Source organism: Ambystoma mexicanum, chromosome 1q (genome assembly GCF_040938575.1).
Source record: "Ambystoma mexicanum isolate Mex_15411 chromosome 1q, UKY_AmexF1_1, whole genome shotgun sequence".
Lineage (NCBI taxonomy): Eukaryota > Metazoa > Chordata > Amphibia > Caudata > Ambystomatidae > Ambystoma > Ambystoma mexicanum.
Genome location: NC_090922.1, coordinates 1,372,828,414 through 1,372,851,903, shown reverse-complemented (window position 1 = coordinate 1,372,851,903; position 23,490 = coordinate 1,372,828,414). Strand labels below are relative to the sequence as shown.

Here is a 23,490-nt window from a genome sequence, read left to right as displayed (position 1 = left end):
GTCATGAAAGCGTGCTTTTGTTAATTTGGTGTAAATCCGTCCAATAGTTTTTTTTTTTTAAATGGCCAAAACGTAAGGCAAAAAAATTAGTGATATCTATGTCCGCTCCGCGGACACACTTCCCTGTTTGTACCATGGACAGGACACCGATTGGGTGATCGGGTTGCATCATATCCACAGACATGCAACATTTTTGCCGATTCGCTGGAGAGAGGCGTGAGCTGTGGCACATTGTTTTGATGCACCTGCCATTTTGGATCAGCCGACAGCGCAGCAGCGAACAGAGGGAAATTGCAATTTTACGTCATGTGTTGGTGTGCAGGAGTGCTTGGGGAGGGTTTGGGAGTAAGAGATGGGTGAAATACTGTATCTGTTTAGGTGGCAGGTGCCCCTGATGTGTTCGCCATGTCCGCGGTCAATATCCCCTATAAGCAGCCCACATACCACAGTCAAAATGTTTGGTATTATAGGTGTGTTATTCTGCAGTGGTTGTGGCCAGGGCGTAGAGTCTAGGGTGCATGGGCGAAGGCTGTAGGCTGTAGGCCATGCACCCAAGGCTCTACACCCTGGACATGATCTGTCGACAGCGTTGCGGCGAACAGAGGTAAAATGCACTTTCGGGAAGTGTGTTGGTGTGCAGAAGTGCTTGTGGAGGGCTTGGGAGTAAGAGATGGGTGAAATACTGTATCTGTTTAGGTGGCAGGTGCCCCTGATGTGTTCGCTATGTGCACGGTCAATGTCCCCTATAAGCAGCCCACATACCACAGTCAAAATGTTTGGTATTATAGGTGTGTTATGCTGCAGTGTTTGTGGCAAGGACGTGAGTCTTGGGGGCATGGGCGACGGCCATAGGCCATGCACCCAAGACACTACGCCCTGGACACATCCACTGCAGCATAACAGACCCATAGAATCAGACAACCATCAAATATCCAGAAAGCAAACGTTTGTGTGCTGTTTCATTTGTAGTGTTTATATGTGAAGTTTTGGCTAGGCTATGCAGTTAAGATTGTAGAGTTTGTAATAGGACTGTGGTATAAGATACCTTTTGAATTAAATATTTTGGATTGTGGTGTATGATTCTGTACATTTTCTTTGAGATCTAATCATAAACAAACTACTTCGCCACAAATGCTTTTCCCTAATTTAGAGGGAGGTCATTTTGCTGTTTTTGTTGAAGGTGTACTGCACAGCGGCGAAAAGAGGTAAAATGCAATTTTGCAGAGTGTGTTGGTGTGCAAAAGTGCTTGGGGAGGGTTGAGGAGTAAGAGATGGGTCAAATACTGTATTTGTTTAGGTGGCAGGTGCCCCTGATGTGTGTGCCATGTGAAGCGCTATCTGCTCTCCTTCTGAGTGAAGGTCAGTGCTGTTGAATTTTTGTTTCCTAGCTGAGCACACCCACAGATGGTACACAGTATAAGGTTCAATAGTTTTTTGACCTGAAACAAAGGGAGGATTGTGAACGGAATGCATGAATGGGGGGATGTAAGACTTTAAAATATGATAATGTTCACCATTCAAAAATTGGATAAAGGAACATGTAATTTAATTTTGTGAAAATTCATTGAAGTGGACGAAGTGCTTCTTTTACACCAATACAATGGAAATGCTGAATGTTATGTACGTTTTACTTTGGAAGATTTTGTACACAAACTAGTAAAATTATAATTTGGTGACAATATTGGTGGGCTAAATTGTATTGTGTGTTGAGTGTGGTATATTGCAATGAGTCACAATTAGAACTTGTGTGTGTAGATTTTTTTGTTGTTGTGGGGATATGGGCAGTGCAGCATCGAGATGGGTGTCGTGCAGTTGTGTGTTCCCCCAGGTTCGCTAAGGCGTAATTGAATGCTAATATTTAATTAAAATTCTGTGTATCTGTTCTTTTTGGTTTTATTTAGCTGTCTGATTGCATCAGCGTTAGATATCATTTCGAGTTCAGCATACTCCGTAGCAGTAACATGTACAGCAAACTGAAGAGTAATTTACACGTTCTTTTGTTTGAGTTATCATTGCTTGACGTCCGTGTTCATTTATAGTTGTAACAGGGGCCCAAATTGATTGTTATAATGATAAACTGTAATAAGATTGGTTGCTGAGACACATTTCTGTTATCTTTTTTTTTAAAATAGTTACATCTTGACTTTCTACGATTGTCATGGATTCCAGATACCAAATGACATTTTTTTTAACCGTCACCTACAGATATATGCGTCAGTGGTTGGATTCCATTGACACAGTTTTGGGATGATCAACACGGGCCCATATGCCCGTACGCCATACCAGCAATAAGGAGCAATTTCATATCTTTTGTGGTGGCTTAGCAGAAGTTCGTGGAAAAGTCTTCACAGGAATATCGTGTGACTCACGATAAACATTTGTGGATCGAGAACGACGAAACCTATTTCCTATTTGCTTGCATATGTAATTCCCTGGATGTTCTCTGAGCGTTTATTGTGAAATAAGGGTATTCTACAAATTGTACAATTTGGTATTTCCTTTAAAAGCATGGTTTCATATTCAAAATTGGGATGTGCTGTGTTGTGAGATGATGTGTGTTGATATTCCGGGTTCTGCGTCAAGTAACGTTATCATGTAGGTGATGACTGGGTATGTTTTACTACGTTGTATAGTAATGTTCTGGAGATAGGTGGAGCATATCACTAGGTGTGGTGATGTTAGACTCGGGGGCGGGGCATATGCATTAGTGCCGCCAGGAGAGTCCACCTTGGGCGATGAGGGAACGGATAAGATTATCACAATATGGCCACGCCCTGCTGCTTGATTTTGCATGTGTAAAAAAGAGTAAAAGTATGGTAAGGTGCATAAGAAATGTTTGTACGATCGATCAATGTATGCTTAGAAGTACATGCCCGAACACTTGGGAAAATAATATTTCTGAGTGCACTATTATTTTAATAGATTATTTATTTACTGCATTCGCTGCACCTGATTTTCTAGGGTCTGATTCTGTATTATATTTAATGTCTGTATGGTGTGGTTAAACAATTTTTTGGGGAAAGTACAGAAAGTAATGGTTAATAATTTGTTTATGTAGAGAACTCTAGCGACAACAAAACTAATGCTCTCTTGGCTCCTAAAATGGACTCTGCCCTTCTTGCTCACAACACCAACACTGCCTCAAAACTCAAAGGCGCGCTCATCAACGCACGTTCCGTCCCCGCGCATGCCCTAGATATTGTGGATTTCATCGTCATGGAAAACCTTGACTTTCTTGCAGTCACGGAAACTTGGCTGCATGCGGCCTCTGGCCCTGCTTGACCTTGGCCATCCCGACAATTACTCCGTTATCAGGTGTGACAGGGACACCAATCAAACTAAGGGGGAGAATTAGCCTTCATATTTAAGAGCTTGCTTAATCTCAGAGCTGTCAACAGCCTGTGGCTTCCATCAGCGGAACTACTCTCTATCAAACTGCCAATCTCACCTAATCACACTGTCACAGTGCTTCTCATCTACAGGACCCCTGGCCCTACCTCTTCATTCATGGTGGACATCTCATCTATCCTAGCTAATAGTTCGCTGCACCTGATTTTCTAAGGTCTGATTCTGTATTATATGTAATGTCTGTATGGTCAGGTTAAACAATTTTTTGGGGAAAGTACAGAAAGTAATGGTTAATAATTTGTTTATATAGAGAACTCTAGCGACAACAAAACTAATGCTCTCTTGGCTCCTAAAATGGACTCTGCCCTTCTTGCTCACAACACCAACACTGCCTCAAAACTCAAAGGCGCGCTCATCAACGCACGTTCCGTCCCCGCGCATGCCCTAGATATTGTGGATTTCATCGTCATGGAAAACCTTGACTTTCTTGCAGTCACGGAAACTTGGCTGCATGTGGCCTCTGGCCCTGCTTGACTTTGGCCATCCCGACAATTACTCTATTATCAGGTGTGACAGGGACACCAATCAAACTAAGGGGGAGAATTAGCCTTCATATTTAAGAGCTTGCTCAATCTCAGAGCTGTCAACAGCCTGCGGCTTCCATCAGCGGAAATACTCTCTATCAAACTGCCAATCTCACCTAATCACACTGTCACAGTGCTTCTCATCTACAGGACCCCTGTCCCTACCTGTTCATTCATGGTGGACATCTCATCTATCTTAGCTAATAGTACCAAGCCCAATTCTCAAATCTTTATACTGGGCGACCTCAATTTAGGTTATCAGGACACGAATTATGCCAAAGCCATTGACTCAGCAAGTGTTCTGGCCGACTTTGGCCTTACACAACATATTAGTGAGCCTACCCATATCAAGGTTCACCCTCTTGACTGGGTCGCAGACTTCACTGTGCACTTAACGTAACCTCTGTGTCTCCATGCGCTTGGTCTGATCATCACAAAATATTATTCGCCATTAACTCTAGTCCACCTACAGATAAACCCAACCTTGCCCCTCCCACTTACGCATGCAACAAGAAGGATATTACGGCTGAGAAATTCAGATTTTCAACACATTCGTTACAGAAAGTCATAATTCTATTAATGTAGGAGTAAGAAAAGGGAGCTTGATTAACGTCAATGGCCCTCCAGGCTATTCTGTATTATAATAAAGAGATTGGGCCAACTAGACCACAGACGACAATTAGCTATTATTCATATCATAACAGCTTTCTGTTTATTGTACAAATGCATATGTCGTATGAAAAGTATATTTACAATGTTTATATTCATTGATCAGCTCCACAAACCAACTGTAATACATCCCTTCACAAACCAATCATTCACAACTCATTCATACAGTCATCATATTAACAAAAATTAGAAACAAGTGATGTTCTGTTTAAATCACAGTAATAGGTCAGACAGTTCTTACATTAAGTATTACACTGCAGCACTTAATAAAGTATTTGCTGAATGATAGTTCTTCCAAAGATTTTTTTCCAACATTACAATGACAATCCTGTGTGGAGGCTATGCATGAAAACTAAATGTACATGTGATGTCATCAGTGATGTCATCAATGACACGTGTGATGTCATCGTTGATGTCCTGGGTGTTAGTCTTAGCAGTGCACGGTGGTGGCGTGAGTTATGGTTGCTTAGCTTACCATAACTGGTGAATTTCTGGGGGTTTTCGGTTTTACTTGGAACCATAATGTCCCATTAACAAAGTTTTTTTCACTGAATTATAATTATACTTAATTACACGCACCACCTTCACTATGAAAGACAACAAAGCATCAATTACAAAACAGGTAAATAGTACTTGATGACATTTTCGTACGCCGGACCACCATCAGATATCCACAGAAATGTTGCTTTGTGGTTTTGGGGATTTGGGTCTCAAGTTACACAATTCGGGACACAGAGCATGAACCAGGCTATACCCAACGAGTACCCATGGTCCTACTATCAACGTACCTATTGTTTTTCACTGTCTCCCTTCTTCTGGTGCTTTCATTTTGCTGTTCAACATTGACAGCAACAACGGGCAGTGTATCATGAGTCTGTGGATTGGCTCCCGCAAACACACCCACCACCAGTGAACCCTACCAAGATTTGATTGGCCACCAGCAGCACACCTATCTATGCAGCCGATGCCTCTCCCTGCCTCCCTACGCATCCTAGCAATGCTGGTGCTCAGTACGGAATTCTATGGCAACCTGAACGCTCACTCCATTTGCAGCAACTGCGTTTGCCCTTGGAGTTCACAGCACCGCATTCTCGAAGCACGGTCCTCACATCATGGACCTGATTTTGCCGACTGGAATATATTGTGCAGTACGATTGTTATCTTTACCATTCGACCAGCAGGTAATATTTACATAAGCCTGGGTTCGACAATGACTTTCTCGTCCCTTACTAACGTGGCAAAGTAGACATTTCAACTTGTATGTCTCTCATCCTGGCTTCAGTTTGTTCCCCCTCTTTCCATCTTTCATTTTCTATACACGCTGCTTACCGGCCTTGATTACAGGTTGGACATACGAAACTGCCCCAAGGACCCTCCTACATCCTGGGACATGCTGTCCTTCACCCTAAGAAGGCTCTCCACGTTTACTACGGTGTCAAAACGTGTGCATTTTTTGGGTAAGAGACACACGCCCTGTTCTTCAAATCGGTCTTCATTAATTTTTTTGAATCCCTGTCTCTATGTAACCATAGCTATTTAGATGTTAGTTGTTCGTGTGTGTCTCTCTCCCCGCATGTCACCCGATCCGGTATCTGCAGCCTGACGAATACATACGTATGGCAAATTTGCACCACAAATCTGTATCACCAGTCGGCTCTTCGCGACGATGATTTGACTGACTTCGCCATCCCAGCTTCCGACGCTCAAATGGGGACCGACATGTAATCCAAGGGTCTTTTTTCTCCCCTCACAGTAAGAATTATTAACAGCCTAAGGGGGGAGGGGTCCTTTGACTGCTTGTAACCACAGTTTTGAGCATCATTCCCTTCCCATTTGACTTATCTCCCTTCCTTTGGGCCACCACTTCTACACAGCCCATTAATTTCCTTTTAATTGTGCTACCCCCGCCATTCTCAACAGGTTCCTCAAATTATGCCCTGAAGAAGGTGGCCTTACCTGTCCAATATGCCACCCGAAACGCAACACTGCAAGGGGATACGGGTGGTCCTTCCAACACAACCACCCTTACTTATTATGAACTTGTGCTCCATCCATTTCAACCTTTTCTGTCTCCCCTGTCCGCATTGGCAGACCCAATGGGGGTTCACTTCCAAGTAGTTGTTGCATTGAGATCGGAAGGCTACATAAATGGAAGTGGAATGGCATCCAACCGAATATAAGGAAATTAATTGTCTTTCAAGCTGTCTCCATATTAAGAGTCGGGCAATTGGATGAAGACATTTTTATTTAAAATGTCCAAAGTCCAACTTAGCCTTACATCTGCTGAATATTTAGATTTAATTGCAAATAGCTGCTTTATTTTTCATCACTGTTGCATTCTGTCTTTTCTTCCTATACTTTATCTGACCATCCCTCAGGTCACTCCCACCATCTCAGCACTGGGTCTTGTCCATTCACTGATCAATACTGTTTTTGTTTCTTCATTTAAGTGTGGTTTGTTCACACTTATGATATAGATTAACATGTCCAGAGTATGACAAATGGATTTATAGTTTGTTCTACTCTGCATTGATCAAGATTTACTTTCATTGCATGAATCACTTTATATTATGTATTTTTTGTCCACATTTACCTTTTGTGTTTGGAACAATAAAAATTATCATTTTTTTTATATAACTACTGGCTGTGTTGTAGTGTTCATTGGCATACAACACATGTTTGTATTGGGATATGTTGATGCTCAAACCCATTAGTTGATATCTTGTAACTTTGCAACATAACAACATTCTAGGTTTCAGCACGTAGCAGTATTTTTCTCCTTTGATATAAAGTTTAGAGTGAACACACAGCACAGTTTAACATTAGAACACATTACACATGGTACATGCGGTCCTTTGTTTAATTTCCTGCACACTTTAAAATGGATTCCACTCCACACTCTCTTGTGCACCCCCTTCTAAAGAAGCCCTCAGCCGATCCTTCCTCTCTGGCTAACTATCACTCGATCTCCATGACTCCTTTCCTGAGCAAACTCTTGGAAAAACTGCCCATCTCCCTGCTTTATCTACATTTTGAATCGTTTGGTTGCCTCCATGACCACCAGTCTGGCCTCAGAGCTGCCAGAAGCACAGAAACTGCTCTCCTGAACAGCCGTGAAGACTTGCTCTCCAGTCTTGACTCTAATCTACCCTCTGTCCTCATTTTCCTTGATCTATCCTCTGCTTTTGACCCAGTCAACCATGCCATCCTGCTAAATCGTCTACGCGACAACCTTGGTATTACTGATCAGGCCCTAGCCTTGATGACCTCCTTTCTCACCAAACAACCCTCTCAGGTCCAACTGGGGTCTTGTCATGATTCCTGCCCCTCATGTCCCCAGCCCTCCAAGATGTCAGGCTGGAGCCAGGCCACAATCACCTACATGGCCCTCAAGGGCCTCTCCATCCCTCCAAAGACCCACTTGGAGTCAGACTTGGTGCTTGTGGCACCAGACTCACTCACTCGCATGGGATAACATTGGGGATTGGTGGGGACAAGATGGATGCCCCCACATATTTCGGTTCCCAGAACTGCATGTGCGGTCTAGTCTTTTGGGTGTGGTTTGGCTGCAACAACAAGAACACCGTTAGGAACAGCCTTACCTTGCGGCGCTTCTGCCCATCAGTCATCGCTACTTCTGTTCTGCAGGCATCTTCGGCTGTGTCATTCCCATCCTGGCACGCCGCTTCCTAAGGAAAAGGGAAAAGAACAGAAAAAAGGCATTAGTAAGCATTCTGCAAATCTTTGCTTATTTTTTAAATACTGTACAAGCTTCAAACGCTTTCCTGAATCCAAGCCACTCTGGGGGAACTCTGTTTCCGGAACTTCTCATCCATCTGAAAGAGGGAAAAGACACTCCAGGTTAGCGTGGAAACATATAGTGGCGCCGCATACCGCACTTACCCACCACATTTGTTCTTCATAACTGGCATCCACGCTGAAAATGTCACGGCACCTAAAAGACACAGAAAAAGAACTAAGTTCAATGCAAATACGAAAGAGGTGCATCGCGCATCGCGCTCTCACTCACCTTCAGCGCTACTCATCTCAGCAGCACGCCGCCATCCCCCGGACGCCGGCCATCATCTAAGGAAGGAAAGGAACAAAGTTACAGAACTGTTCAAAAGACTCATTATACTTACCTGTCGGACTCTTGCCAGTGAAGTAAATAGGCAGCAACAAGCCCGCATCAATCAATGCGCCCCTGCGCTGAATGCAGGACAGAGAGCACACTATCTAAGAAAACAAGGTGAGCTGTGGATCAAAGGGAAGGGTTGGAACCGGGGGAAGAAGGGGTTCAAGCGCACAGAGACAATAGGGAGTTCAACTCTACAAATCCTGTGTTTCAGGCCGAGTCTCCAGTTGAATATCCTCCAGGGAAGGGTTCGAGGTCGTAAGAGGTCAGAACAGGCTGAGTGACATCCCCGTGGATACCAGGTGAGTGTTACAGGTCTTTCCTCTCTTTTATCTCTCTCTCTCTACCTGTAGTGTTCCTCAGGGGTCTAACCTCTCTCCTTGGCTTTTCATCCACAACCTGGCACCTCCTGTCCACCGCATTGCTACTTTCTGCTCCAATTTTCCATGTTATGCAGATGACACTCAGCTCTCTTTTAGGCTCCCCCAGCTACTTCTACATCTTCTCTCATACCAGACTGTCTTGTCGCAATTCAGGAATGGTGTGCCGCCAATGATCACTACCATAATACCAGTAAGACTGAGATCCTCCTCATTGGGACACTTGCTCCCTCTTTTTCCTCTCTCTCTGGCTGCCCACTTTGGGCCCTCTTCCTGCTCCTTCCTGTGAGGCTAAGAACCTTGGTGTCATCTTCGACTCCACCTTCTCCTTCTCTCCTCACATCACTGATGTCTCTAAAAAGTCAAACTATCAGCTGCACCACCTTAGAGGTGTTCTTCCTTTTTTCAATTTCCCCCAGATGCTCACTGCCTCCAGAGCTCTGGTCCTCTCTAGGGTGGACTATTACAACAACCTCTTACTAAATCTTCCTGTCTCTCGTCCTTTACAACTTATCAAGAACAGGACTGCAAGGTTTGACCTTGGCCTCAAGCACAAGGATTGTATCTCTGCAGCTCTGAAATCTCTTCACTGGCTCCCTGTGGCTGCAAGGATCAACTTCAAGACCCTCTGCATCATCCACAAGGTTTTCTGGGGCCTGGGACTGCTCTACATCCAACTTTCTCAGTTAGATGCTTCTGCAGAGAGAGAGAGTTGGGGGCAGATCTATCTCCTCGGCTGGGGCCTCCCTTTGGAACAGCCTGCCTGCCTTTCCCAAACTTGAACAGAACCACCTCTGGTTCCGGATGTAACTCAAGACCTTGCTTTTCGCTTCTGCTTTCTCGCTTCCTCTCCCATGCTGATGCACCTAACTGCTCTGAGCACTGGTCACTGGGTCAAACTCTGAACTCGGCCCAGAATCCTGCATGTCCAGTTGCCCTTGCACTGACTATGTGCTCCCCAGCACTCAAGAGACTGTATCTGTAACCCTACAGCCCTTCTCTTTGCACTTATGAGCCACCAGCTGGCTGCACTTGTGAGTTAACTGCACTTCCCCTCCCCTGGCACTTCTCCCCTACCCTCTTCCCCACACTTGCATGATCTCAATGACACAAGGCCTAGTAAGATTGTTATTTTATCCTCCCTTTGTTTCCCCCTCCTTGTCTTGTCACGCCTAGAAACACCTGGTGCATTATAAATGCCACATCATATCAAAACATATCATAATTCTAGAAACTCAGATTTAGACAAATGTGTGTGGCAAGTAGCACCATGTTTCATTTTAATTAATAGTATTGCAAAATCCTTCTGCTATCAGGGTCACTTAATCACAAGAGAAATGTATAATGGTCACTGGGAATTTCACTAGTTTCGCTTTGCAAAACACTTCTCTCCCTGCACCAAAACATGTGCAGCATTGATAAGCAACACCCCTCTGTTTAAAGGATAGGTCTAGGAACTCTGGCTGCCAAACATTATACCTAAAATACTGTCCCACAGACAATAATTGTTTTAATATTTTACTCATTTACAGACCACCCTCACTCGAATCCGAGTTCAATGATGAGCTCATACACCTTGCTAACATACTAATAGGCCAAAATAAATCCATGATCATCCTTGGAGACTTAAAACAATGGCGTGGAGACCTAAAAGACAAAAAAGCAACCCTCCTTGAAAAAATGCAGTTTAATGTAATGAACCATGATCCCACTATGGCAAACGGTCATCAACTGGACTGGGTCATCACTAACAGCATAGAGACAAACAACTATGTAACCACCCCTTGTATATGGACGGACCATTATAAAGTAGTCTTTAACCTACACTTACCACAACCAGCTAAAAAATCCACAAATGAGGCAAGGAAAGTCTTAATGAAAAGGATTCCTGTGACACCATTATCAAAACATATGATCAGCAGATGCTCATATTAATAAATCAGAAAGCCCCAAACAGAGAGAAAACAGTTAGGCCCAATCTTAACCATCAAAAATGGTTCACACCGCCACTAAGTATCCTTAAGACGGAAAAATAAATGCAGAGAAGCAGAATGGCTTAAGAGCCCAACTGACATCAATAAGACCAGCTGGAAATTACTAGAAAAATCCTACAAAAACGGCATCAATAAGGCCAAAAATACTTCAATAGTCAAATTGAAGCATCCTCCAACAAACTCTTTGACATTCTTAAATCTATAGATAAGCCCCAGGCTCTGCCCCCTGCCTTTATTCCATCCCAATCAGAATGTGAAAACACTCAGGTAGCCTTCGGCAACAAAATCACAAAAGCATTGCATCCGCCCAAGCGAATAATCTACAACCTAGTTGCCTTGTAGAATTGATGACCACTGAGGGAAAGGAGAAGTTTCAATTTCAACCAATCTCTATTGATGTTATGATGAAAACTCTGGCATCCATGAAGCATCCTCTTGAGCCGAAAATAAACCCCCCCCCAAGATCATTCTCGAACACTCGGACATCTTTGCTCCTCTATTTACTAAAATTGTAAACAAATCTTTCTGTGACCAAACAGTACCGAATAACATAAAAAAAGTGACTATTACAGCTCTAGTAAAAAAAAACTACTTAGACCCACCTGACCCCCACAACCTAAGACCTATCACGAATTGTAACTTCATACTTAAAGTCTTGGATAAGATAGCAACAGCACAATTTCAGGAATACGTAGAAAGTCACGAGATTCTACACCCACAACAATCTGGCTTTAGAGCCGTACATACCACCAAGACTGCAATGCTGGACCTACAAACCAAATGCTGGAAATTATGGACAAGGGAAAAGCTAGCCTACTAGTCATTTTGGATCTCACTGCTGCATTTGACCTATTAGACCACCAGCTACTACAACAAGCGCATGATAAAGTCGCAAACTGCTCCAAGGAATCAATAAATTGACTATCTTCCTTCCTTGATAACAGAATATCCTGAGTACATTGGGGAGACAAATTCTCTTCTGAATTCAACATCTTCTAGGGAGCTAGTCTGTCCCCACTGCTCTTCAACGTGTATATCAGTTTCCTATGTGAGCTACTACAACATCTCCAGGTGTTTTTTTACCAACTATGCTGACGACGCTCAGCTGGTCCTGGAACTGAGTGCAGACTTTGCGAAGGACAGTACGACATTAAACACAATTTAAATGAATATTGAAGAGTGGATGGACAACAACTGGATGTGCCTAAACAGCAATAAGACTGAGCTAATGGTCTTCGGATCCATCCAGGCATGAGCCAAACTCGCCCTTGACTATCAGGCATTTCAAATCAAAGAATCCCTTATCGTAGTAGTGGACAAGGTCAAAACACTCAGCATGATCCTGGAAGCTTCCCTTAATGCAGATGCTCAAGCCATTTGGTGTGCAAAAATTGTAATTATTACATCAGACTTCTTAAAGCAATCAGACCCCTACTTAGTGAAAAAAACTGTGCTACAATAGCCAGAGCTACCATCCAGAGATACCATCCTGTCGGGTCTGGACTATGGAATCGCACTTCTTGCAGGAGCAAGTAAGCAAAGCATGCACGAATTTCAAATGATCCAAAACTAAGCGATCAGAATGATTAAACAAAAGGCAAGAGGTGAACACATTGGTGAAGCCAGACGGGACCTCCATTGGCTGAAAATGGAGGACCGCGTGCAATTTAAGTCATTATGCCTAACACACAAGTGTCTTTACGGCAAAGCACCAGCCTATCTGAATTCTAAACACACTTTCCACAACCGCTACAGGGCTCTAAGATCAGAAGCCAGGGGCTTTATAACAACCCTGAAACATGAAAAAGTACTCAGTATGGGGAGAGCTTTCCCCAACCGAGCAGCAGTTAACCGGAACAAACTGCCGAACTGTCTTAGGTTTGAGACCAATCACTCCACCTTTCGTAAAAAGCTTAAAACTGTGCTTTTCAATTAAACCACAAGGTAAGATCCTGGGCCTTAAAAATGTCCAAACTCCTCCTGTACTGTTAATTGTCCTGTTTCACGCTGTGCGGCTATTCGTCTGTCCTTGTCTCCATGTATGCGCCCCGATGCCTGCAGGCAGTCGGCACAATACAAATAAACAAATAAATAAATAAAATAGGAAGTGGGGGCAGTTTAGGAATTTCGTTTGGGGCCAAGGCCCCCCGTTTTGTTTAATACAATGTTTAAGGTAATACAATGTTTCAGGAGTAGTGAGGATTGGGATTTTTGTTTTATTATAAGTATACCTTTTATATAAAAGCAAGTTTTGGGAAGGGGTTTTAGTTGGGAAGTTTGTTTTAGGCAAAAGTATCTTTATGTTTGAATGGCAGGTTTTGGAAATGGAACCAACACCTTTTTCTTTTAAAGGCAAGGTTTGGGAAGGGTATCAGTTCTCAATTCTGTTTTTGGGACAAGTATTTCTTTTGTTGAAAAATAAGTTTTTGGAAGGGGTATACGTTGGGCATTTCATTTTAGGGAAGTACACCTCTTTTCATTAGAGAAGTCAGAGGCGAACAGGAAAAATGACGGCACCCCAATTATTTTTAATTACGATCTTGTATCTCGCCACTATGAAAAAGGTTTGAGGTTTATTCTTCCAAACTCCCCCAGCGTCTATCTATTTGGGAATAAATTAAATTCATCCTCAGTGAAATGTGCAAAGGGTCTACACAATTTGCCTCCAAAACCCACTTTTAAGGGAAGAATGATAAGGCGGGCAGAATTCCCACACTCAATTTCGTTTTGGGCAACTTAGTTACATGGAATTTCTCTGGTCTGGTTTAAGTGCACAAGCAATCAGCAAGGTTCGAGAACCCTCTGTGGTTGTAACACCTGGATCTGGTCCTGATGCTTCAGTCATAGGTCGGCATCAGCTTCCCCTCTCTTTGGCTCCCCTCAGCTTTAGGCTCCCCAATGGCTGTCCTAACGGGCAAGGTTAAATCTCTGTTCAGCTTTTCCCCCAGATAATTTTAGGCAATTGTGGCGAGAAGGTTTGAGCTCCTGTCTATTGATGTTTTTTCAGGCAGCCTTTCTCCTTGTCTGATCCCCTTCTGCATAGAGCAAGTATGTTTAATATATAAACCACACCTCTGATTATTACAATGAGGAGGTGCCCATTTATAGGTGCTAACTTTTAATTGGATGATCCTCACTTACCCCTCCCCAGAGCCAACTCCTGTCTGCCTATAGACTAGGAAGTTCCCCGAGTGAAGTGAAGTAGAGATGTACATACCTTCTATCATTTACACATTGTTTTCCATGGCAATGTTTCCTCAAAAATCCCCTACATGGCAACATTTTGCAATTTACCAATAAATGCCATGATGTATAAATATTAATATTCGTCTCCTCATGACCGATCAGGAGAAGTCACTTTCATTTTGGCAAGTGATTGCACGGGTGTACAACAATATTCACCCTTCTAAAAAAAACTCATTTAGTTACGAATGTGAAAATTCATAAACGGATCTCTATGTTATTAGCTGCCCAAATTTCCGATTTCTACAATTTTCGGGCCAGCTAGAAACACCTTTTAACTCATAAATTGAGTTCCAAAAATCCCCTGTGGATGAACTTTGTGGCAACATTATCACTTTGAAATTACCTTTACAATGATACCAAGTCTGTGAATTGAGTCGTGCTAGTTCTGAAAGTGGTGCGTTGTTTTCGCGCATGAGTGTCAATGTGCATAATTATGTGTAGAGTAGGGTGGATATGAGTGTAGACCTAATTGTAGGTTGTGAGTGGAGTTTTCAGTAGAGACATGAGTGGCGATGTAAGGGGAACTGTGGGAGTAGATCTGAGTGGCGATATCAGTGGCAATGTGAGTGGAGTTTAGGGTGTAAGCATGGGTGGAGATGAAAGTTATGAAGAGAGCAGGTGTGTATGGTGCTGGGATTGTGTTTGTGGGTGTTGCTGCAAGCGTGGAGATTTGAGTGGTGATAGATGACAGAGGTGGCCTTGGAATATAATTGGAAACATTTCAGGGCGATTGGAGCTATACCTGGAGCTAAGAGATGCAGGTGGGACTGAGCGCTCCAGCTTTAATGAAAGCTAAAACTGAGTCGGGATGTAAATATGCCCCTGAAAGCTTCAACGGGCCTTATGATTGAATCTGAGTGCTGAGAAGTAGCCGGATGTTGATTGTAACCCAAAAAGTGTCGGGTGGAAGGTTTTGAATACATCTGAACCACTGACATTGCTCTGGGAAACCTTCCACAGCCCTGTTTTTTAGTCTGTCTGTGCCAGTGGTATATGGAAACCAGATTATTATTCTTACACACAATGTACAAAGCCTTGTTATTCGGTACTTAGAATTTCAGATCACACCAGTAATATGAGCTGTACCTGGGTGCATGCTAGCTGTACAATTGTCGCTAATGATGGCAGTACTGGGCATTTGTGGCACTTTTGCCCAACACTGTTTTGTGTTAACGATAAAATCACTTGATACCCATCTAAAACATCCTGACCTATCGTCTTTGTGAAAGCTTATTTATACAGCAATTTTGTGTTGCGACTTGCATCATTTTAGCAGTGAGCACATGAAGTTATATAGGTTAATATAGGTTATAGTTAAAGCCTATAGTTATAAAGGTTATAGAGGTCCAAAATACCTTCAACTATCTCTCCGTAAATACCTCCCCTCTTGAGCCCTTTTCTCCTCTACCTCTAACTCCCTCAGGGTCAGTCGTTTTTCCAATAAACAAGCTGAGGGTAGATCTCTGTCCTCGGCAGGGGCCTCCATTTGGAACAGCTTCCCGACAACTCTGAAACTTGAGGAGAGCCATCTCCGGTTCCGGAAACATCCCAAGACCTTCCTCTTCACTTCTGCCTTTGCCCCTCCTCTCCCCTGCTGATCTGTTCCTCGCTCAGCACTGTGCACCTGGCCACCCTCTGTTCACTCGGCCCAGGTACCTGCTCCTCCTTCCACCCTCCTGCACTGCCTCCGAGCCACACTTTGCAGTGGGGTCTGTATCTGTACCCATACAGTCCCCCTTCTTCTGCACTTATCAGTAACACCCTATCTGAAAAATCTAGCACTTGCCACTTGCTGGTCCCACTTCCACTGTCCATCGCCTTTTTTATTTATTTGTTTTACTTATTATTTATTCTTTTATCCCCTCTGTTCCGCACTTTCCACTTTATCCCCCCCTTCCATGCACTCTCCCCCTTTTCCATCTTCCATGCACTTGCGTGTTCTTAAATGTCAATGGGCCTAGTAAGATCGATTTTTTTTGTTCTCCCTTGTTCCCCTCCCTTTGCCTGGTCGCGCTCTGAAGCACTTGTGTACGAGCGGGATATAAATAAAATATCCTATCATATCATACTTATATGACTGTATGCAACAATGTAACTACTACAACAATGTAACTCTGTAACCACCTTTTGTGCCTAAGGACCTCATGTAACCATTTCCCCAAAGCGCCCTGATGCCTGAGAGCTTGTGCGCGCTATACAAATGAAAACACAAATTAATAAATGCATAAATATGTTTCCTGCCACCAAGACTAATGGTCCACATAGTAGTAGTCTTTGGAAGGGGAAAAAGCCTGTCAGCCCCAGTGGCTTTCATGCTTGTTGCATGCAAGATATGCAGCCATATCTGCAAGTGGTGTGTGAAGACACTAACATATATGAGCAGCATAGAGGCTGTGAATTCGCAGCATATTTGCAGTTGAGGGCAATATAGGGGGAGTAGCTTTCCCATGCATTTGCATCACTAAATTATTCAACACGCAGCTATTTTCTACCGAAGTGAAACAAATCAAGACCTCTTCCAGGAAATTGCATAAACAAATATGCACAGGGTGAACAAACAAAGTGACGGTTAACAGAATTGGGGGAGTGGATTCGGTTTCACAAAATGAACAACAGAATGATCCCTTGGGCACACCTCGGCGTACTTCAACTGGGAAAAACACTTGGCAGCCATGTGTATTTTCGAAGCAGCAGTTTTTGAGTGCAGACTGCCATAAGTAGTTCATGAAGACTTGGGTAAGTGTACATCTACAGACAGGCTATACAATGATGTTAACATTTTACTGAACATTGCTTCAAATGCTTTGTGCAAGGTCCACTATGTGGACGATAGATGCATTCAGTCTTAGATTACTCATTGGCATGCTTTAAATTAAAGTTCCTGGCCTGGCTATATGTTGATTCAAGGGGTCACGTGTTGGCATGGTAAACTCTGTGTTCCCATGACGCGCATAATTAAACGATAATTTCCCGATTGCAGAACATTTTTAATTCCGACTTGCTTTGTGATTAAAAAGACCATGAATATTAGAAGACTCTATCAGGATTGAGGCATGTCAGGAGAAAACAAGTGTATTGATTACAACCTTCTTGGAGCATGTGACACTTGCCCAAAACAACTATAAATCCAGAGCCGTTCAGCTAATCGACCCAGATACCTTTAACATTTTGATTTTATACATGTGCATGACCCACAGGTGTGCTTAATATCGGTGTACGGCTGGCAGCATGATCTACATGTATGGTCTCCATCGGTGTACGGATGGCAGCATAACCCACAGGTGTGGTCAACATCGGTGTACGGATGGAAGCATGACCCACAAGTGTGGTCACCATCGTTAAACAGATGTCAGCATGACCCACAGGGGTGGTCAACATCAGTGTACGACTGGCAGCATGACCCACCGGGGTGGTCTCCATCGGTGTACGGCGGGTAGCATGACCCACAGTTGTGGTCTCCATTGGTGTACGGCTGGTAGCATGACCAATAGGTGTTGTCTCCATAGGTGTACGGCAGGTAGCATGACCCACAGTTGTGGTCTCCATTGGTGTACGGCTGGTAGCTTCACCAACAGGTGTGGTCACCATCGGTGTACGGCTGGTAGCATGACCAACAGGTGTGGTCACCATCGGTGTACAACTGGTAGCATGACCCACAGTTGTGGTCACGCTCGGTGTACGGCTGGTAGCATGACCCACAGGTGTGGTCACCGTCAGTGTACAGCTGGTAGCATGACCCACAGGTGTTGTCACCATTGGTATACAGCTGGTAACATACCAGAATAGTAATTCAAGAGCCAGATCTGGACGGGTTATTACTTAAAGGAGATGCTCCTAAAAATCCTGTTAGGATTAGTGACTTGAGCCTGGAGAAAGCAGGCCTTCTGATGGCCAAGTCTCTGCAGAATTGTTGCAAGAATTTTGCATATTTGCAATGGGCTTAGGTGCCACCCTATCAATAGCTGTTTCTAACCAGCAAGCTCATTCATCATATAGTGCTCCACATGGCAACCAGAGGGTAATCATTTTGGCTGTGAAACACAGTCCAAAACCTGGAGAATAAACAGGGTCTTACATAACATTCTTAAAGCCAAAAATCTAAAACTGCAATCGAACCATTGCTCGGCTTATCCTAAACTATGAAGCTCTTTTCCTTATGAAGGTCTTAACTTTCCCAGGACTCTAAAAACACACCTTTTCAAAGCATACCTTTTCAGGACATTATTGTGCTGACCTACTCTACAACCTGATATCAGATTATCTAACATTTGCAGATGTACTAAACATTGAAATTAGCAAATACACTTAGAGATAGTTTTGCTTCTAGTGTAATGAGGATAGGAGCAGGCAGGTTTGGCCCCGATCTGTGTTACATAAACATTTATGCTATGGAGCAAAGAAAATTTTGACCATGTTTTTCTCCCAGCATGGTAGGGCTTGCTCCACAATTAGGTAGGGTTTGTTTATTTGTTTGTTTGCTTATTTGCATTGCGCACCAGACCCTGGGTCATCAGGGTGCAGCAGTTACAGTAAGGTACAAAGCTTAGGTTACCTAGTTACATATTACATAAAGGGAAAAACATCTTAGTTACAAATTTACAAAAATTTACACAAGGAGAGTACATGTAGATAAATGTCAGTGAGGCAACATATATATTTACAGACCTTACAGTAGATTGCAGCTCCTTCAATTCGGAGGGAGCGGGTCTGAATTGCTGAGAGGTGGCCATATAGAAGATGGATGCACTGAGTAGTATAGGTGGGATGGCTGCAATCAGTGCTGGTCAGAAGATTTAAGCCAGGAAATAGTGTTGGACCTAAAGTTCAGGTAGCGTTGGTCTTGTCGTAGTGAGTGTGGCAGGGCGTTCCAAAGCTGGGCCGCTTTGACAGGAAATCAGCAGCCTCCAACTTTAGATATCTTAAATCTGGGAATAGAGAGGCAGTTTGAGTTGGCTAGTCTAGGTAGTCTGGTTGAGGTCCGCCTGTGTAATCTCTCAGAGAGGTAGCTGGGAGCTGCATTGTTCAATGCTTTGTGGATCAGCGACACCGATTTTAGCTGGATTTTGTGGTTGGTGGAGAGCCGATTGTTTTCTCGTCTAATCTCGGAGATATGCTCTCTCCTAGGTATTCTGAGTGCCGCTCTGAGTGCGTTGTTTTGGAGAATTTGAATTCTCCTAATGATGGATATGCTGGAGCCTATGTAGTGTGTCTTACAGTAATCTAGCCTAGACAGAATGAGGGCTCTAGCCAGGATGATGCAGCTGTTCTTAGACAGGAAGTGTTTGCCAGTTCTGATAAGTTTACAGGTGTACGCAGTCATGGAAGCCAGAGTGTTGACATGTTTGGTGAAGGACAAACTGGAATCAAGATAGAATCAGAAGGTTTTTACATCCTTAGCCTCTTTTATGAGGTTGCCATCGATTGTGAAGGTGGAGTATTCAGGGTCAAGTTTTCTGAGGTTGGACACGGGGTGCCCAGGATGATGAGTTCTGTTTTATCATCATTCAGGCATAGACCATGTGTAGCCACCCATGCCTGAATGATGAGGTACACTCTGTTCACCAAGGCCAAATCCTTGTTGTAATCCCCTGAAAGTGGGGGGAGTATCTGGGTATCATCTGCATAGTTTGTGTAGGTTATACCAAGAAGATCCAGATCATCAAAGAGGGGCTTGGTGAATATGTTGTACAGAGTGGGTGAGACACATGACCCTTGTGGCACTCCACATGTGATAAGGATAGGGTCAGCAGCAGCTGAGAGAGAGAAGACCCTCATATCTGTTACTGAGGAATTACTCTATCCAGGTTATGGTTTCTTTGGAGAAGTGTGCTGCAGAGTCGAGGTGACTGCATAGGACCTAGTGGTTCACAGGGTCAAATGCAGCAGAGAGGTCAAGGAGCAAAAGTAGGGCTGATTTCCCTTTGTCCCTTAACTCATCAACCTCTGCCTTCAAGTCAATAAGGGCAGTTTCTGTTCCATGTTGAGGGCGAAAGCCTGATTGGCGAGCTCTGAAGAGGTGATGTGATTCTAAGTATTTCTGAATTTGAAAGTAGCCCACTGTGTCTAGTATATTTTAGGAGGAAGGGGACCGTCATGATTGGCCTATAGTTAGTGGGGATCTGGGGGTCTCAGGTAGGTTTATTCGGCAGTGGGAGCACCCATGATCCTTTGACGTTAGTGGGGATGGTCCCTGTTGCAAATTAACAATTAATAAGCTTTGAGATGAAGGGAGCTAGATCTCTAGCTGCACCCTTGAGGAGCTGGGCTGGGCACAGGTCTCCTTGACAGCTGGGTGGTTTTAGTGACAGTATCATTTTTTCTACCTCAAAGATGGAGGTTTTGGAGAGGGTGAATCGATCAGATTGGTTGTTGGGGCTTTGGGGGGGATTGTTAAGGGTAGGTAAGATTTTTAGGGAAGCTTTTTTTGTGCTGTTTTGTTTTGGACGGTGGTTACTTTGTTAGTGAGTGCAAGTTGGATGTCAGAGCACCATTTTCTGTCTCTGAAGACTGTGTCAGGCACCTGGATGGGGGTCTCAAGTTCTTTGAGTATTGTGAATAATTCCTTCATGTTGGAATTAGATTGGGAGATGTGGTTGTCATAGGATTCGCGTTTAGCTAGGCAAATTTCTTTTTTGTAAAGGAATGATATCTTGGTGAGTTTAGACCTACTAGCTTTGGAGGGGTTGAGTCTCCAAGTAGCCTCACAGTTTCTCTTCTTTTGTCATAGGTTTTTTAGGTGCGGAGTGTACCACATATTCAAGTGGGTTTTAGGTTTGCTAGGTCTCAGTTTGAGGGGGGCGATGGAGTCTAGAGATGATGACATAATTTTATTAAACTCTTCAACCAATCTTTCAGGAGTAGTGTTGTCCGGGAGTGAGTGGGGAGGATGGCGGGGATGAGTCTTTCCACCGTGATATGCTTGGTAGAGAGCGTGAATGAGAACAATTAATGGTCCGTCCAGATTAGAGGGGAGATAGAGGAGATGTTTGCCTCACAATTATAGTCTGCTACCCAGTCTAATATTCTCCCTTTATTATGCATAGGCATATTATTTCTTTGGGTTAGGCCAAGTTCTTGTAAGATGTTGACGGTCATTGTGGCATGTTTGTCTGATGGGTCATTGAAGCCCAAATTAAGATCGCCTAATAATAGAACTTGTGAGGTATTCTTGAGGTTGTTGGATAAAATGGTGTAGATATCTTCCTCAAACATTCCAATGGGAACAGGGGGTCTATAGATCAGGTGGATGGTGAGTGACAGGGAATTGCATAGAGGTAGTTTGACTGAAATAGGTTTGCAGGATTGGATATGTTTGGGTGGGGCCAGAAAGGCTGGATTTGAAGATTATAGCGATGCCTCCGCCTCTTGTCTCCTTTCTATCCTGTCTTGAGATTGTGTAGCCATCTGGTACAGCTAACATGAGTTTGGGACCTGCTGCAACATGCAGCCAGGTCTCGGTAATGGCGAGAAAGTCTAAATCTTCACTCACGATTATGTCGGCAATCTCTGTGGCATGTGCCACCAGGGACCTGGCATTAATTAGGGCCCCTTTGAGGGGGTGCTAGAGTGGTCTGAAGACAAGTATGGTGGGTTACAGGTTATTTCCCTTTATCTTTGTGTGCAGTGAGGTGTTTGGTAGTGGCGTATGTGGTGGGTGTTTATTTGGCAGAGTGGAGCTAGTGGGGATTTGGCCGGGCAGCGTAGGTGGGGTGGTCTTTGGGTAAGGGGTCGGCAAGGATCGGGTAGGAGGTTTGAAGATTTTAGCAAACCTGGCACAGAGTCGTGTGTTCCTTATAACTGTAGTGCAGGGATTACTTGTCATAGGGTCTTGTGAAGTCATGGTAAGATCGGTTAGGCTCAGGTAGTCACATGTGTCCGATGTGCTATTGCATTCCATTTGAAGCAAACACACAAACATATGTTTAATTATTTTGAATGTATGCAAAATGGAAGAAAAAAACAATGTTGTTCCACTTTTCGCAAGCGGAAAAGGGACATGGAGACAGAAACTGTTTGTTTTTATGCCATGCAGCAAGCAAAGTACAAAACATTGGTGCGTATTACAGAAAACCTTCATTGGTGCAACAGCACTTTTTGCCGTAATAGAGCAAAACATTTCCTAGTGAAAAAAAATACTTTCTATAGGGAAATCAATACCAAATAAAAGTATGCAAAGAAAGAAAAGTGCAAGCTTAAATACAAGCAAGTGAGCTGCAGCATGCACAAAACATCTTAAAAAGGACAGGCGCAAGAGAATGTACAATGATTGCAGCCCATCTAAGGTAAGTGCACTTCTCCAAAGTAACTGATAAAGTCTGGAAAATAAGAGGGTAATTCATAGAATTTCGCAGAAAAGTGTCGCAAGCGGCTGGCGCAGAGTGTCCGCGTGCGATTGTCTGCGCCAGGCACGTGCGCTAAAACCGATTTCCGCGCACAGTGTATTCATGGATTTTAGGCTCCCAAACCAGCCGTGGCGCAGAGTATCGCAGCGACCCTGCAGCAGCGCCAGTAACGCCCCCAAGAACGCCCTCGCGCAAGGAAAAGCCATCAAAATCGCTAAATCATCGCAAAGGGCTGCGCTAACCCTGGACCAGTTTACAGGGCTGCCAAACAAGGAACGCAAAGCGGGTAACGTTCATATCAGGGGTACGCGGGAAGTTTTACACGCGATTAGCCAGGGTACGTGTATTACAGGGGTACGCGGGAAGTTTAACACGCGATTGGCCAGGGTACGTGTATTAGAGGGGTACGCGTGAAGTTTTACACGCGATTAGCCAGGGCACGTGTATTACAGGGGTACGCGGGAATTATCACACGCGATTTGGCCAGGTACGTGTATTACAGGGGTGCGCGGGAATTATCACACGCGATTTGGCTGGGTACGTGTATTACAGGGGTGCGCGGGAATTATCACACGCGATTTGGCTGGGTACGTGTATTACAGGGGTGCGTGGGAAGTTACACACGCGATTAGGCTGGGTGGGTCCTCACAGGTGTTCCCTGTACACCCTCCACGACCCCTGCAGGCAGCCCACAAAACAGGGGACTACCCTGCACACCTGCTCATGTCCCCCTGCACCCCCACCCCCCAGCCACCAGGGGCAGCCTCCACCAGGCCCCCACTCATGTCTCCC

The 23,490-nt window shown here is 44.0% G+C and overlaps 1 protein-coding gene across 2 annotated transcripts in view; it reads left to right on the top strand.

Moving 5' to 3' along the window:
- SLC5A9 (solute carrier family 5 member 9) overlaps positions 1-23,490 on the top strand; it is a 702,002-nt gene that overhangs the window by 1,388 nt on the left and 677,124 nt on the right. Inside the window, exon 1 of one of the 2 annotated variants that reach the window (XM_069642237.1) lies at positions 16,993-17,092. The exons of the other annotated variant lie outside the window; for it this stretch is intronic. The gene's annotated coding sequence lies outside the window, so the exon portion shown is untranslated. Of the gene's footprint in view, positions 1-16,992; positions 17,093-23,490 lie in introns of those variants that run through there. 2 annotated transcript variants of the gene reach the window in all.